Source organism: Rhinatrema bivittatum, chromosome 5, assembly GCF_901001135.1.
Source record: "Rhinatrema bivittatum chromosome 5, aRhiBiv1.1, whole genome shotgun sequence".
Taxonomy (NCBI): domain Eukaryota; kingdom Metazoa; phylum Chordata; class Amphibia; order Gymnophiona; family Rhinatrematidae; genus Rhinatrema; species Rhinatrema bivittatum.
Window position 1 is genome coordinate 86823277 of NC_042619.1, and position 18871 is coordinate 86842147.

Genomic DNA, 18871 nt, shown 5'->3' on the forward strand with positions numbered 1-18871 from the left:
TTAGATAAATCACAAGCCACTCTTGCTTATTAATTACCGTAATATGCAGTTTATAGATTTTTCCTCTAGGAACTTATTCAAAACTTTTTTAAACTGAGTTACAATATCTGCTGTAACCACATCCTCTGGCAATGAATTCCAGAGCTTAACTATGTGCTGAGTGAAAAAGAATTTTCTTCTATTTGTTTTAAATAATCTACTTGCTAACTTCATGGAGTTCTCCCTGGTCCTTCTATTATCTGAGAGAATAAATAACCAATTTACATTAACTTGTTCAAGTCCCCCCCCCCCCCAGTTGTCTCTTCTCCAAACTGAACAGCCCTAACTTCTTTAGCCTTTCCTCATAGGGGAGCCGTTCCATGCCCATTATCATTTTGGTCGCCCTTCTCTGCACGTTCTCCAGTGCAGCTATATCCTTTTTGAGATGCGGTGACCAGAATTACACACAGTTTTCAAGCTGCGGTCTCACCGTGGAGCAATACTGAGGCATTATGACATCCCCTGTTTTATTTTCCATTCCCTTCCTAATAATTCCTAACATTCTGTTCACTTTTTTGATCGCCACAGCACACTGAGCCAAAGATTTCAATGTATTATCCACAGGACGCCTAGATCCCTTTCCTGGGTGGTAACTCCTAAGATAGAACCTAACGTGTAACAAAGCAAGGATTATTTTTCCCTATATGCATCACTTTGCACTTGTCCATGTTAGATTTCATCTGCCATTTGGAAGCCCAATCTTCTAGTCTCACAAGGTCCTCCTGCAATTCATCACAATCTGCTTGAGCTTTAACTACTCTGCATAATTTTGTGTCATCTGCAAATCTGATCACCTCATTTGTCATACCCTTTTCCAGATCATTTATAACTATATTAAAAAGCATCATTCCAAGTACAGATCTCTGAGGCACTTCACTGTTTACCTTTTTCCACTGACCATTTAATCCTACTCTCTGTTTTCTGTCTTTTAAACAGCTTGCAATCCTCAAAAGGACATCACCTCCTATCCCATGACTTTCTAGTTTTCTTAAAAGCCTCTCATGCAGGCTTTTGTCGGACATCTTCTGAAAATCCAAATATACCACATCTACCACCAAATACACCACATGTTATCAAGGATTGTCCCCAGTGTGAGGCTGAAGAGTGGAGGTACGAATGGGTTGATCTTTTGCGAAGATGCAAAGCTGTAATTTGGTAGATGGTTCATGTGGGGGAATGTCTAACTTTGAGATTCCTGTGTAATTGGATGACTGTCCTACACAAGCCTCAATAGATTCAGGGTGTGGCAAGACACTCATTAAGAAGGAGTTAGCTCGGAGATTACATGTCAACTATAAGAAGAAAGCAATACTTGCTTCTATACATGGGGATCAGCAACAATATTCCACCTGCTGGATGGTGCTAACAACTTCGGCAGAGCAAGCCAGGGTAGAGGTGGGAGTGCTTCCCGAGCTTCCCTACCCAGTAGTTCTGGGGCATGATTATCCCCTCTTTAAGACTCTTTGGACCTGGCTTATGGCTGGGTTAACCAATGCTAAAGGAGACAAAGTAAAGGAACTTACTGAGACAAAGGAGGAACAGCGGACAACCTTGGCTGGATAGGTAAGGGGAATCCCAAGAAGATTAGACAGCCCCAGCATAAGAGGGGAAAGGAAAATAGGAATGTATGTTTTCTTAGGAATATACCCTAAATAGGGACAAATGATCAAGCTGACAGGTTTGAGTTGAGGGGGAAGGTATGTAAAGGGGTATTCAGGAGAAAACCCCAGAATAACTTATAAGACCGGCTCCAGAGAACTGTCCCAGTCCTCCTTAAAAGTAATACAGCAGAGAATCATGGTCCTGGGCAAAGACCCTCAGGAAAGGTGTATAACTAGCCAGGCCCAGGAGGGAACAAGAGGGCCCAGGGGAGAAAAGGAAGCCTAGAAAAAGATAACGCCAACCTCTACTTCATCCCCCAGACTACCGGAAGGTACTGCAATCCCTCCTTTTCACTAAAATTGACTATTGCAACGCCCTCCTGACTGGCCTTCCCACATCCATCCTCAAGCCCCTCCAGCTCCTACAAAATGCCGCAGCACGGTCACTAACGAATAAGAAAAAAACAGATCACATCACGCCAGCACTCAAACAACTCCACTGGCTGCCTGTCCCATTCAGATCTCAATACAAAACACTCATGCTCATTCATAAAGCATTATATAATGACAAAGCCGGCTGGTTACAAAGACCTCTGACCACCTGCATCCCCACTAGAAATCTCCGCTCTACCAACACAGGCTTACTCCCCATTCCCCCCACAAAGGAAGTACATAAAGTCTCCACGAGAGAACGCGCCGCATCCGTAGCGGGTCCTCACCTATGGAACAACTTTCCAACCGCTCTCAGAATTGATCCTTCTACACCTTCCTTCCGAAAAAACCTCAAAACTTGGCTCTTCCAGAAAGCTTTCACCCTAGACAAATAACCCTGCCACAGTCCCCCCTCCCACCTTATATCATGTCCCACCCTTCCTCTGTACATAGTTAACTTATTAAACCTTTTATAATGCTGTATTAAGTTATGCTATTCAAGCATGTTATAATAATTTGTGTAAAACCATTTGGCAGAGGTCACGTGATGCGGTGCAGCTAGGCAGACGTGTCTGTGCAAGCTCCGTGCTCCGCTCTCCCGAGTTGGCAACATAAGACCAGATCCGAGGGCTAAGAATTTTTCAAAAGCTTGGGAAAACACTCGTCTCATGTCCATAGATAAATTCATGTTGAGATCGCCCAGCGTAATGCCCGTTAAGGGAACCAAAAAGGACAAAGACAAAACTGGCGGCACGAGTTCTAAAATGGCGGATTCCGCTGTTCAGTCGGCCTCACAGGCTGTGAGCCCGCTCTCCAAATCCAAAGATGACCTAACAGTGAGTGTTACTAATGCGGTCGTGCTAGCTTTGGACTCTCGGTTTACAGAGTTAGCGACTCAATTTCAAGAAGTTAAGGATACTCTTACCGAGTTAAACCCGAGGCTTGAACACGTGGAACAACGGGTGTCTACGTTAGAAGATGATCGCTCGGAGCTTACTGCTAAAATATTACAACTGGAAAAATTAGCTGGCACTCAAGCCGATAAACTGGACGATTTGGAGAATAGAGCGAGGAGAAATAACATCAGGCTAGCAGGTTTCCCTGAAACGGTGAACGAACAAGATTTGGAAATCTTTCTCACAAAATGGCTCCTAGACGCGCTAGAGCTGCATGATTTGCCTGAGCCCTTACATATTGAACGGGCCCACCGTTTATGGAGAAAGAGAGAGGGAGACCCAAGACCACGTCTGATCATAGCTAAAGTGATGAGCTGGGCACATAAACAAAGAATAATGCAAGTCTATCGGAAGAAACAAAAAGTCATGTATCAAAACATAGAGATCAGAATTTTCCAGGACTTTTCTGCGCAGTTAGTGCAAAGGAGAAAGCTCTTCAGTCCATTATGTACGGAGCTGTACAAAAATAACGTAAGATTTCAATTAATGTACCCGGCTATCTTGAAAATTCGACATGAGGGAAAGGATCATCAATTTAATGAGGTAGAACCGGCCAAATTATTTATAGCAGGCATGGTAAAGGTCTGAGCAGTTTTTTTTCTCTTTTTCCTGCTGGGGCTGATACTCGGATTATGGCTATTGCGTCTGGCCCCTGGATGTTTTATTTTTGGACCGGCAGCTGTTAAATGCGACCGCGGGTTGGACAGTGACATATTAAAGGCAGTCAGGTGGTGTACCCCTGGGACTAAAGCTGGACTACAGACGTCAATCGTTAAGTAATGAGCGGATGGAATATGGAATACATATTTTTTTGTACTGTTCAGAGCCTGTCGTGCTTTGATTGCCCCATCTGCATCACAAGATGCTACAACTTGGCCTGGTCTCGACGCAGACCTCCATTCAGATACTTATTCTGGACATCTGACATGACTGTGACTTCGAGTGCAATGGGGGTCTGACCTTACACTAGGCAACTCGCATCGGGACGTCGTTGAGTGCAAGATGTTACCTCCGCAACGGATATTTACTACCACCACAGCTTAATTGGTTTCGAATGTGTTTTTGTTTTTCAGTACACTGTTTCTTTGGCTGCGAGTACTGTTACCCACAGTTAGTGGAGTTGTTTTATGTTTCTTTGCTGTACTCAAACGCTGAAATATCAGGGAGGCTGGTGGCTATACTATGACAGTAACTTTCCCTGCGTTGCGTGGGTCCTGGGGGTGCACAGGTTTGATGTTGTTTTTTTGCAATTGTTGTCGTTGAAAGTTGTTGCTGGCTTGGGAGAGGGGAGCACATCGTGTCAGTTACGTGCTCCTATATTTCTCCTCAATTAGAGGGAATTGGGTTGCTAAAACAGGGGAAAAGGGGGATGGGGAATAAGGGTAAATCTATTGGTTTATTTCTCTCACTTCATATTTTGAGATGTCATAGTTTGACACTTGTAAATCTGGGTCATGTAAACAGAAACATCTTCTTATGAAACCTTTCCTGGGGTAGTGCATGTCCCACCGCAAACAGCTGTAGACTTAGGCTGGGGAGTCTACAGTACACTCCTACTAACGAGTGGGCATAACTTCCCACAGCTCAATCATGGCTCATAAATCTTTAAGATTAGCTAGTTTAAATGTAAATGGTTTGGGTACCCCCATTAAACGCACAAAAGTACTTTCCTTTCTCAAACGATCACAAGTTCATATTGCATGTTTACAGGAAATGCACCTCAATGCTTCTGAAAGCAGGAAATTACAAAAAGACTGGGTGGGAGCTGTCTTATTACTCACCTGCTGTGGGGAAAAAAGCCGGAGTAGCTGTACTTGTGCACAAGAATGTTTCCTTTCAGGTACTATCTGAAATGGCGGACCAGGAAGGCAGGTACATCATCCTCATAGGTAAATTAAATGGAAAGGAAATTACTATATGTAATATCTATGGTCCGAACATTCCAGATAAACAGTTTTTTCCCTCCCTTACAAATTTGCTGTTAACACATGGAAAGGGGGGAATATTCCTGATGGGGGATTTTAATAGTGTTCATGACCCTGTGCTAGATCGTTCAACTCCCCCGGGAAAGCTGGCTCAGAAGCTCCAGAAAACTAGTATTAGCCAGATATGTCAGGACTTACATTGATGGACTTTTGGAGAACCCTAAATAGTGATGCGCATGATTATACACGTTTCTAAAGCGCATGGCACTCTATCTAGGATAGATTACATCCTGGGTTCTACAAATCTTTTCTATCGGATATCCTCAGCAGAGATAGGGCCCATGGGAGTATCTGACCATGCGTTAATTTGGGTAGATTTCCAACTGGAAAATACGCTACCCCCCCCCACTCGTGGTGGAGGTTTCCAGCATATTTGAAAGAGGATGTACCTTTTCAAGCGTACTTGCGTACTAAATGGGAACAATACCAAACCAATAATGTGCAACATAAACATGATGCGAGCTTATTCTGGGAAACCGGAAAAGCAGTTATGAGAGGAGAAATAATATCTTATGTGCGCAGCAGGAATAAGTTAATCCATGAGAAGATCATATTGTTGGAAGGGGAGCTTAAACAGGCCAAGCGTGAAATGATAAAAAACCCTACTCCGGTCAATTTTAACTCATACTATGCCACTTTGAGCTCTCTACAAACATACTTACATCAGAAATCCTTAAAGGCTTTTCATTTCAAAGAGCATACTTACTTCCGGTTTGGGAACAAATCTGGTAGATTATTGGCAAAACTGGTAAAGTTACGGCATAGCAAGACATATATAGACAGATTAAAGACTTCACAAGGCACTTGGGTGGTTCAAGGGAAGGATATATGTGATAGGGATGTGAATCGTTTTTTGACGATTTAAAATATCGTCCGATATATTTTAAATCGTTAAAAATCGTTAGAGCCACGATACAATAACAATTCCCCCGATTTATCGTCAAAAAATCGTAAATCGGGGGAAGGGGGAGGGGAAGGGGGAGGGCGGGAAAACCAGCACACTAAAACACCCTAAAACCCACCCCGACCCTTTCAAATAAATCCCCCACCCTCCCGAACCCCCCCAAAATGCCTTAAATTACCTGGGGGTCCAGCGGGGGTCCGGAACGACCTCCTGCAATCGAATCGTGTTGTCTTCAGCCGGCGCCATTTTGCGCCGCCATTTTGCAAAATGGCGGCGCAAAATGGCGCCGGGAGCAATCTGCTGCCGCGATGATCGCTCCCGGACCCCCAGGGACTTTTGGCCAGCTTGGGGGGGGGCCTCCTGACCCCCACAAGACTTGCCAAAAGTCCAGCGGGGGTCCGGAGCGACCTCCTGCAGTCGATCTCCTGCCGGCGCCATTTTCCGTACGGAAAAACGATTTGCGGCAGGAGATCGCTCCCGGACCCCCGCTGGACCCCCAGGGACTTTTGGCCAGCTTGGGGGGGCCTCCTGACCCCCACAAGACTTGCCAAAAGTCCAGCGGGGGTCCGGAACGACCTCCTGCAGTCGAATCGTGTTGGTCTATGGCCGGCGCCATTTTGCGCCGCCATTTTGCAAAATGGCGGCGCAAAATGGCGCCGGCTGAAGACAACATGATTCGATTGCAGGAGGTCATTCCGGACCCCCGCTGGACCCCCAGGTAATTTAAGGCATTTTGGGGGGGTTCGGGAGGGTGGGGGATTTATTTGAAAGGGTCGGGGTGGGTTTTAGGGTGTTTTAGTGTGCCGGTTCACGATTTTAACGATTTTCACGATAATTTAAACTTCCAAACGGCGACAATACGATTCCCTCCCCCTCCCAGCCGAAATCGATCGTTAAGACGATCGATGACACGATTCACATCTCTAATATGTGAGGTGTTGAAGGGTTTTTACGAAAACTTGTATACAGAAGACAGAAAGGGAGGCAGTGCAGAGGAAACCTCTTTTTTTCAGAGTCTCAGCATTCCTCAGATTACTCCGGCCTAATTGGAGTTTTTGAATGCACCCATCTCGACCACGGAACTCCAAGCGGTCATTGGGACATGTAAAACAGGCAAATCGCCCGGCCCAGATGGGTTTACCTACGACTATTATAAAATACTAGGGGATGCCATTACGGAGGCTCTTGGCTCATTTTATCAGGTAGCCCTGGAAAAGGGACAATTCCCCTCACAGTTTAACCAGGCCTATATTACTGTATTACCTAAGCCAGGGAAAGACCTCACTAACCCGGCGTCTTACAGACCTATCTCTTTACTAAATTGTGATCTCAAAATATTGGCAAATGTCTTGGCAAAACGACTTGGAGAAATACTTCCCTTTTTGATTTCACCGCACCAGGTTGGATTTGTAAAGGGAAGGTCGGCCAGCTCCCATATTGCAAAACTGATTACTGCTATCACCTTCTGTCAAAAGCATAAATTACCATCTATGGCTGTAAGCTTTGACTCGGAAAAAGCTTTCGACCGGGTGTCCTGGGATTATTTGTTTTCAGTACTGGGGAGGTATGGTTTATATGGAGATCTTTTTTCTTATATTTCCCTCTTATACAAGTCGCCTTCTTCACACATATTGGCGAATGGTCATGCCTCTCAAGCCTTTGAACCTAAACGGGGAGTACGGCAGGGATGCCCGTTATCCCCTTTACTATATATCATGGCAATAGACCCGTTACTACGGCTAGTGTCTCAGGATGCCTCCATCAGTGGTCTCACCCAAAATGGTTTTACCTTCAAAGTAGCTGCATTCGCAGATGATATCCTCATTTATCTGACGAATCCACTACAATCTCTATCGAGGGTACTAGAACTACAAAAATGGTACGGTGCATTTTCTGGACTGAAAATTAATGTGGATAAGTCTGAGGCCCTAGAAATATATGGAGACTTGGGAGTGACATGGGGTGCTTCGTTCCCCCTTAAATGGGCACACACTAGAATTAAATATTTGGGAGTCTTTATCCCTAATATAATCACATCTATATATGATATTAATGTGCAACCCTTATTACAAAAAATGGAAAAACATATGGCACTTTGGATTTCGCTCCCATTATCTCTGACGGGGCGGATACATTTATTTAAAATGATGGAGCTTCCTAAGTGGTTGTATTTATTACAAATGCTCCCAATTTGGCTTAACAACAGAGATTTGAGGGCAATCTATAAAATTTTAACAAAATGTTTGTGGAGGGGGAAAAGATCTAGATTAGCATTGCGATATTTGCAACTTGGAACGGGTCTGGGAGGAATGGCTTGTCCAAATTTTAGGGACTATAACTTAGTAAGTATGTTGCGACATATCCGTGACTGGATGCTAGGAACAGAATTTTTCTCTCCTTCCAGTCGTCTGCGTGGATGGTTCCATAATTATTCGCTGACATCTCTTATACAGCTCACTCCGGGTCAGATTTCACCAGCTTGTAGGGGCTACTTGATAATCCACTCGAGCAGGCAGGCAAGGTCATACTTATGCTCCAAACTGGAGATTCCTCGGGGTCCACTTCCTTTTGTTATGGACTTATGTGATAATCCCCACTTCCCTCCGTGCATTGGACATTCTGTTTTTCATGGTTGGGCGCAAAGAGGGTTGGTACGGGTGTCCCAATTGTTTTCGACAACTGGGTCGGTGATGTATAGTTTCTCCGAGATCCAGAGCAGATACAATATCCCCAAGGAAGAATTCTATGCTTACCTCCAAGTACGACATTATGCCCTTCAAGAAAAATGGCCTTTAGTCCCTACTGGTTCTAGGGTGAGTTTGGAAGCAATGTTATGTATGAGACCACAAATCAAATATTCTTGTTCCACATTCTCTACATTGTTACAGGCCCATCTGAAGACTAATGCCTATGATACAGTTTTGCATAAATGGACCAAATACCCCACCATATCCTTAACTGCCATACAAATTAAACGATACTTTTTACAAGGCAGTAAAATCACAGAAAATGCCAATTTGCGAGAGCTCCATTTTAAATTTATCTGGCAGTTATATTGCTCTAATTCACTAGCCCATAAATTAGGGATTGCCACCTCCTCTCTTTGTTTGAAGTGTGCCAGAGTGGAGGGGCACTACTTACATGGTTTTTGGGAATGCAGTAGGATTTACCAGTTGTGGCTTGGGGTTCAACAACATTGTTCTCAGCTCTGCAATTGCGTACTTCCTCTGGACCCAATGTTGTGGCTGTTCGGTATGTTTAACAATACACAGGCCATACTCAATGCTTCTCAAAAACTATTCATAAGTAAAGCAGGTATTATCGCCAAGCATGTCATTGTTAACAATTGGATATCTTCGGATGCTCCAAGCCTCAGTCACTGGCATAGGAAATTACTTCAGATGGCCACTTTTGAACATATGACAGCGAAATCGTTGGGTGTCTTGAAACAACGACATGTTAGGGAGGTGTGGTCGGCGTATTTACAACAACAACCGGCACACCTGGTTAAGCATATTGCCGAATTGGACTCATCACAGAAATAAGGGACACCAAGGTTTGAGAACTGGTGGGATTTATAGACTTCCCAATTTACTGTCTCCCTGGTCTCTATGTGGTGCCTATTACTGCTCGTTCTTCAATCTTACTGCTCATCCTTCAATACTACTAGTCCTTTCTCTATGTTTCTGTTGGATATTACTACCTGTTTGTAGTGTCACTCATATACACCAGGCACAACAAAGCTGTATAGCGTGAGATCAGCCTAATGGTTGCAAGACATTAGTGTTCTACTGTTTACTGGCTTAAAAGTTCTCACGTCTTTCCAGTTGTCTCATGCACTTATGTACTTAGATTTACAAGATCTACTGTTTTACTGTTTAACTGTTTAACTGTTTTATTATTTAACTGATTCATGATGGTACTGGATTATCTAAATAACTAAGGTAATTACGGTATTGTGAAAGAAGGCTGAGAGAATTAGAATAGATGTTAAGGGGAGGGAGGGGGGAGGGATAGATATGGATATGGCTATGGCTATAGCAGACGTGGGGGGGAAGGGAAGAAAATAACAAGTTCATCCAAACTTCCTGTCATAACTGATAATTTAGTAGATAATACCAAGAGGGGAAGGTTCTGCATACATTTATGTATTGTATTGTTCTGAATACAATTGTTATGCACATTAATGTCCGAATAACTACTTCTGTGTATTGTCCCTATCGTGAGATGTATGGACTATTGTTTGGATGTTCTAAAATATCAATAAACTTATATACTATAAAAAAAAAAACCATTTGGCATATAGCCAGTTACTCAGTTAAGCTGTTATAATGTACTATGTCATTACAAGGTTCACCTTAGACATATTGTTATATGTAAACCGATGTGATATGCCAGATCGAATGTCGGTATAGAAAAATAAATAAATAAATAAATAAATAAATAAATAACAATGGTGAACTGTGAGCTGAGATACTACATTTGCGTTTTTGAACTGTGAAGAATAGCAAAGCTGCAATTCTTTGTTTTTTTTGCCACTAATAAAGAAGCTTATGCAAGATTTCTGCCAGAGTCATGCCTGAATCTGTCCTCTGGCTGCTCTAAGACCACTCATGCTGCAACACCGGTGTAAAAGGATTGCTTGGCCTAAGTCTGACAAGCTAGGCTTAAGATATATTCAGAACTTAGGCCTTATTGGACTCAGTGTTTTTACACCAACCCCACATCACATGACTGTAAAACAACTGTGAAAACAGGATTAAACACCATGGGCCCAATATTCAGAAGACCGTTTAGTGGACAAGTTATCCAGGTAAAGTAAGCCGAATAATCTGTCCTGTACATTCAGTGGGATAAAGATCCTATTGAATATACTTGCTTAAAGTTATTTGGCTACATGTAGCCAGATAACTTTAAAGTTATCCAGTCTTCTGTGGCCAGATAACTTTCTGCTTATCTGGATATCTTTAAAAGATATCCGGATAAGTAGTGTTGTATTAGTAGTAAAACCAGGCAAAAAATGAAAAGGCCTGCGGCTCTCATCCTCATGGAAATTATGTCAATTGTCATGTCTGACCAATGCTGCTCAAGTATATTACTGCTATTGGCCACCCTCTCCGCACCATTTTCTGGTTATGCCTTTAAAAATTTCAATCACAACTCTCCCCAGAACCACCTTTTCAAATGGCTAGTGCTGTTTCACAAATCTTTATGTATTTTCTATGTAACTCATGCCTTTTCATTGGTAGCTCAAGGCAAGTTACATTCAGCGAGTATTTTCCTTCTCCCCAGAGGTCTCACAATCTAAGGGGCTCATTCATTAAGCCACATTATGTGTAAAATTCCCTGATTCACATGGCCAAAACCTAATTTGCGTGGTTGAATACTCCTACTTGCAAAATTAGGTGCACACATATGAGCGCCAAGACTATTTTGAATCGTATGCACATATGTATGCATAATATGTTATAACATCGCTGCATCCTTGGGTGCACACCAACACATACGCATCAATATGTGCCTCACACCCCTTTGAAAGTTACCGTCCAAATAACAAGCTGATTAGCATGCAAATGCATAGTAATCAGGCTCATTAAAACCCTAAATAATGCAAATCAAATAACCTAGCTTGCTTAAAAAAGTCACAAGTCACATTTGACCCGAAGTTAGCTATAGCTCTTGTAGCTTATTCTTCTGGGAGCATTGGAATGCTATTGCACATCCCATTCCTCCAGAGACCATTGCTATAGAGGCTGACAACCCCAAGTAAGCGCCTCCCCAAAATTAGTCAAACACCGGGGGATACCCCCACCACTGCTCTTGGAAGCAGTCTATTGTAAAAATTAATTTTTAAAATTAGCACCAGACCCCTCCTCTTCATTACAAAAATTCGGCCCTCTGAGGGTGGGACCCCCATGCTAGCCCACTCCCCAAACCCTTCCATTGTTCACAAAATTAGCCTTGCTGGTCCAGTGGGGGTCTGTAACACCCCCCAGGTTCTGGGCCCGGTGGTGGCCATTTGTTTTAAATGGCGCTACCCAGTCTTTCCCCCTATCTAGGGGAAAAATACTGCAGCTTAGTGAGTGAGCTCCTAAGTTTGTACCTGAGGCAACAGAGGATGAAGTCACTTGCCCAAGGTCACAAGGAACAGCAGTGGGATTTCAGCCCTGGTTTTTAGCCCACTGCTCTAACGGCTCTTCCTATACTGTTTTGAGACAAGAACTATTAGTAAGGAAATATATATTTCAATGTTCAGTACTATGGAAGAAAGCATTGAAGAGATAGTGAATCAGACAGCATTACCTTGGTCACTTTAGCATAATAAAATTTCTAAATTATATGTAAGGCCAATAGCCTCATTAGTTTAATAATAAAGTATATACTTTGCAAAGAGATAGACTAGTACAGAATAGTGCACGCCTGGAGTGGGGTGCACTACCATTATAACATCTACCATTACAACAAAAATTAATTTTAAAACATCTTCTGAGACTGAGCTACTGTTTGTATGGACACACTTTTGCCTGGACTGAACTGTACCTGCCATAGGCACACTGACTTTACACTCATTTTTTCTGTCTGTATAGTTTCCTTAAATGTTTTTTTTGCTTCTCTGATTACTCAGCTTTTTTTTCACTATGTTCTGATTAAGGGCCTATGCATGAAAACTTGTGCAAACATTTTTTTTAATGTGCATGAGCTAACATATTTTCGTGTACACTCAGACATCATTTAACTAATGATGCATTAAAATGTTTATTGTACACACTAAAATATAGCCTCAATAGCACGTAAACACTATCATCAGAACATAAGAACATGCCATACTGGGTCAGACCAAGGGTCCATCAAGCCCAGCATCCTTTTTCCAACAGTGGCCAATCCAGGTCATAAGAACCTGGCAAGTACCCAAAAACTAAGTCTATTTCATGTTACCGTTGCTAGTAATAGCAGTGGCTACTTTCTAAGTCAACTTAATTAATAGCAGGAAATGGACTTCTCCAAGAACTTATCCAATCCTTTTTTAAGCACAGCTATACTAAGTGAACTAACCACGTCCTCTGGCAACAAATTTCAGAGTTTAATTCTGCGTTGAGTGAAAAATAACTTTCTCCGATTAGTTTTAAATGTGCCACATGCTAACTTCATGGAGTGCCCCCTAGTCTTTCTATTATCTGAAAGACTAAATAACCAATTCACATCTACCCGTTCTAGACTCTCATGATTTTAAACACCTCTATCATATCCCCCCTCAACCGTCTCTTCTCCAAGCTGAAAAGTCCTAACCTCTTTAGTCTTTCCTCATAGGGGAGCTGTTCCATTCCCCTTATCATTTTGGTTGCCCTTCTCTGTACCTTCTCCATCGCAATTATATCTTTTTTGAGATGCGGCGACCAGAATTGTCACAGTATTCAAGGTGGGGTCTCACCATGGAGCGATACAGAGGCATTATGACATTTTCCGTTTTATTCGCCATTCCCTTCCTAATAATTCCCAACATTCTGTTTGCTTTTTTGACTGCCGCAGCACACTGAACCGACGATTTCAATGTGTTATCCACTATGATGCCTAGATCTCTTTCTTGGGTGGTAGCACCTAATATGGAACCTAACATTGTGTAACTATAGCATGGGTTATTTTTCCCTATATGCATCACCTTGCACGTATCCACATTAAATTTCATCTGCCATTTCGATGCCCAATTTTCCAGTCTCACAAGGTCTTCCTGCAATTTATCACAATCTGCTTGTGATTTAACTACTCTGAACAATTTTGTACCATCTGCAAATTTGATTACCTCACTCGTCGTATTTCTTTCCCGATTATTTATAAATATATTGAAAAGTAAGGGTCCCAATACAGATCCCTGAGGCACTGAACTGCCCACTCCCTTCCAGCATGCACACTAACATATAACTAACTTGAGCATGCATAGTCATCTTTTACTCATGGCTCAGCCTCCTTGCTGGAAACATATGTAAAAGTAAGCCTGGTACATGGCTGAAGGCAGAAGTGAAAGAGCATCTGAACCCCAAGGAGAAGAGGTGAAAGAAGAAACTTCCAGTAAAGGAAAATCTAGACCAAAAGCATGCATCCCAGATGTGTTTGAGAACTGTCATCAAATGGTGCCTTGACCATCTCTCACATACTCATCCCATTGATGCCAGAGATGAAAATCTGCCAGCTTTCAGTGAGAAAGATATCAGCATCTAATCAAGTTCCCTCCCCCAACTCACACACAATTCTGTAGTCTTGGGTCATCAACAGCACATTCACAGCTGTTCTCTCTAAATCCTCAGTTGTTTTTAGACACACTAACCACAGCAAGGATAGCAAACACCATCAAAATATACCAGCAAAGCAAGTTCAGGCAACTGACAACACTGTGTACCCATTCTCCAAGTTACTCCCTCCCTTTCACGGTGGCCATTCCATCTATGTCACATAGCAGTGGCCATCTCAGAAGGCCACTGACCAAAGGTAGGAACGCTGGAGAGAAATATCCAAAGCTGGGTGAAAAGGGACTACTTCATGGCCATGCCTCTTACTCTGACTGAAACTTTGCTGAACTTTACGCATCTAAAATGGAGGCACCTACGGAATGTCAGATGCTCAGTTTTCTTTGAATATTGGCCTTTGAGTGCACTGAAATGCCTGAAAAGAAACTGATGAATAAAAAACAGGATTAAAATTCAACATTGTTATATATAGGTATTTAGCATAAGTTGATCAACATGGCTGCTAAATTGTATATATCTTGCCAAAGAGTCTACCATCAGCCTGGATCTATGTGGTTCAAACAGTTGAGCTCAGACTGTGTTTGTATCAATGTCAGAGGGAGAACAGCAGATTAGCAAAAATGCTGGACCAGGCTGTGGAGATAGGGGAAAAGTGAGTTAGGTTGCTTAGGGCTGAGCCACAGGGCATCTGACATTCCAGATAAAAGAGGTTTGTCTGGAAAATGGAACATGAACAGAGGAAGACAATATTTTCCAGAAAACTGAAGTTTCCAGATAATGAATTTTTGAATATAAGACGCTCTGTTTCACCTCCCTTCCAATGCTTGTATACCAGAGGTTGGTGACTTTGCTCACTGAGGGCAGTGAGGAGATTTTCTTTTTAGAACAACCAGACTATGCATAGTAGATTGGTTCACAAACTAAATCTGTGTATATATATATTTATATATGATAATGAATATTCATTATAATGTCCTAGAAATCACATCTTATTGTGGAACTCAAAGATCAGAATTGACTATCCTTGTTGTACACTAAGTTAATTTTCTTAGCTGTTTACGCACATAAAACAAGGGTTTATGAAGTAAATGTTTTGCTATAAAATTGCCTGGGGTTTGTGTAAATAAAAGTATGTGAGTAACTTGATTTTGTGCATACTTTAATCATTGTGCACAAAAAAATAGACATTTGGGTGGAGTTATTTACATGCATACTTTTGATTTTAAAAAGAATGCATGTAAATTAATACACATATGTTACACCCTGCAAAGAGCAGGTATAACTTTGTGCAGGTGAGTCTATGCATGATTTTAGGAATAATTTTCAAAGTGAAGTTATGTGCATAAATTTTCTTTGAAAATTAGTGTAGCTTATGCACTTATTTCCTGCATAAGTTACCAGCAATGTACCAACATTACCCTCTAAATTATAATTTGGATTTTCTTAAAGCAGCAGTTCTAGTTGTATTGTTCATATATTAATTTTCCTGGTTCCTGGCTCTATTATAAACTCTTTTTATCTTATTCCTAGATCCACTGGCTACAATACTAAAGAATAAAGGAGGTAAAGAGACAGCAATATATTATGATGTAGCTCAACCCTAGGTAAAAATGCTGATCCAGGGACTTAGTTGATTGCTATATTTAGAGACAGGAAGAGTGTTTTTTCCCCTTTCTTTAGAAGAACTGGATACATATATAATATGATTTTGCCTATCCCTGGATTACCACATAGAGATAATTGTTAGGAAATTAGAAGAATTTTGTGCTGTATGGTTCTTGGTCTTCACTCAAGCTGAGCTTTTAACTATGCAAGTGCTTGTTTAAATTCTTCTCTTGTGAATAATGCACATCAGAATTAGGAGCCAAAGATACGGTTTTGACAGTGAGCATTCAGATCTTTACTTGAGTTATCTTTATAGTCTCAGCATGAAAATCTGCATCTGTTCAGCACTGACTGAAGATATTCCAAACTCTTTCTTACAGATTGATATTTTTGAAGATATAAGTGTGCAGACAGAAAGCAGATATTTGGCTCAGTGATGGCCAACCTTTTGAGCTCAGTGTGTCAAAATTCATAAAAAAAACCGAGCATAACTCGGGTGGTGTGTCACTTCTAGAAAAATCCATAATTGTGATATTTGTAGCTCTAATTAATAACAAAGTTATAATTTTAATATATATACTGTATTTATTAATAAAGCAAAAACAAATAATTCTTTACCTTACCTGCTTAGTGATTTTTTTGTTGCTGAATTTCATCGGCTAAATCTTCAATTAAAACACTCTCTCCCCCTCCACCCAAACTCTTACTCCCCTGGATTTTCTCATAAACACTCATGCTCTCACACTCACTGGCTCCCTCACATACACACAAACACACACACCCAGGCAGGCTCCCAGTCATTTTCACACCACTCCCGCTCCATCCTCCAGGCAGGCACCAATTCATTCTCACACACACAGACCCCCAGGCAGGCACCCATGCATTCACACACATACACCCCCAGGCAGAGTCCCATTCATACACATGCACACACTGAAGGCAGACCCCCCTCTCTTTTGCCAGCAACCTCAGAACCTCTCTCATTCCTCTGCTGCCACTGTCACTGCTGCCACATGACTACTGGGGATGTTGCTATTCTTGCACATTCCCAAAGATTACATGTGCCAATCACTAAAAATAATTTTTTTTTTACCTTTGCTGTCTGATCTTTGTTTTCTAATTGGTTGGTCACAGGCTTTTTTTTTTTCCACCTACCCTTTCTTATTTTTTTTTTTTTGCCAATTCCTTTTATATTGTCTTTTTTTCTGTTTCTTTTCTCTTCATCTTCTTCCCTCAAACACACAGTCAGGTTCTCATTCTCACATGCATTTCTCTCTCTCACACACAGGCTCTCACTGTCACATGCTGTCTCTCATACAATCATTCATACACACAGGCTCTCACTGGCACATGCTCTCTCTCATACAATCATTCATACACACAGGCTCTCAATGCACATGCTCTCTCTCATACAATCATTCATACACACAGGCTCTCAATGCACATGCTCTCTCTCATACAATCATTCATACACACAGGCTCTCACTGGCACACGCTCTGTCTCATACAATCATTCATACACACAGGCTCTCACTGGCACACGCTCTCTCTCATAAAATTATTCATACACACAGGCTCTCACTGGCACACGCTCTCTCTCATAAAATCATTCATACACACAGGCTCTCACTGGCACACGCTCTCTCTCATAAAATCATTCATACACACAGGCTCTCACTGGCACACGCTCTCTCTCATACAATCATTCATACACACAGGCTCTCAATGCACATGCTCTCTCTCATACAATCATTCATACACACAGGCTCTCACTGGCACACGCTCTCTCTCATACAATCATTCATACACACAGGCTCTCACTGGCACACGCTCTCTCTCATACAATCATTCATACACACAGTCTCTCACTGGCACACGCTCTCTCTCATACAATCATTCATACACACAGTCTCTCACTGGCACATGCTGTCTGACTCACACACACAGGCTCTCTCTCACTCCCACATGCTGTCTTACTCAAGCACATGCAGTCTCTGCAAACATTCAGGTCCTCACACACAATCTCTCAACTCATCTCATACACGCGCGCGCACACACACCCACTCACCCTCTAAGACCCTCAGCCTCTCTTTCACCTCTCTCGGCCTCCTCTTCGCGGGTCGCCGCAGGATGGGCTCTGCAGCGGCCCTGCTACCGGGCCTCTTCCTCTTCTCGGGCCGCTGCGACTTGGGATTCGCGGCGGCCCGTAAGCGCAAGCGATGCTCCTCTTCTGCACGCGCTGATGCTTCTCTCCTTCCTGCCCACGCGGCTCCGGCAACGTTTACTTCTGGGGCCGCACAGGAAGGAGGAGGAGCATCAGCGCGTTTAAACGCGATCTTTTCCTTTGGGCTGTGGTGACTTGGGCCTCACTACGGCCCTGCCTATCTGCCTGTCGCTGCGCCGCATGCGCCCGGGGGCATTGGGGGGATACTAAAAAACTAATTTTAAAGGGTTGGCGCAGCCGATAAAAAAAAAAAAAAGGCTCGGCGCAGCCAATTAAAAAAAAAAAAATTCGATAGTCCCGAAACACTACGCGTGTCAGCAAAAACGGCTCGGCGTGTCACCTCTGACACGCGTGTCATAGGTTAGCCATCACTGGGCTAAGGTATGTTCACTGTCTCTTTTACATCTTCACATCTGGTGACTGATTCCAAGTAAATGCTGGGTGCTACCGTAAAGGAGGGTCATGAAGAAATAATCAGAGCTCTAATGAGCTGTCAGACATGATTAGCTATGTGATCAATCATTGTAAATATGCTACATTTCTACTAATAATGTTGTCTTCCAAGAGGCTCATCTGCTCGCCAGCTTTTGAGTAGAGCAAATTCCTCACCCTCTGATTTTATCACACAGAAATTATTCCCTTTTATTAAACATTCATTTAATTGAGAGTGGATTCATACAAGGAATAAAACATGCAGGTTGTTTAATTTAGACACATGAAAGACTGTAAGAGAATCAGGAATAATAATTCTCTTCCACCAAAATGTATAATAGCTTAAACAGTTACCCTGAATATTACATCCTTAAAAAAAATCATAAATGGTAAAATATAAATAGACTGGGAGAAATACAGGAGAAAACATTTAGCTTATCCAGTATCTCAGAA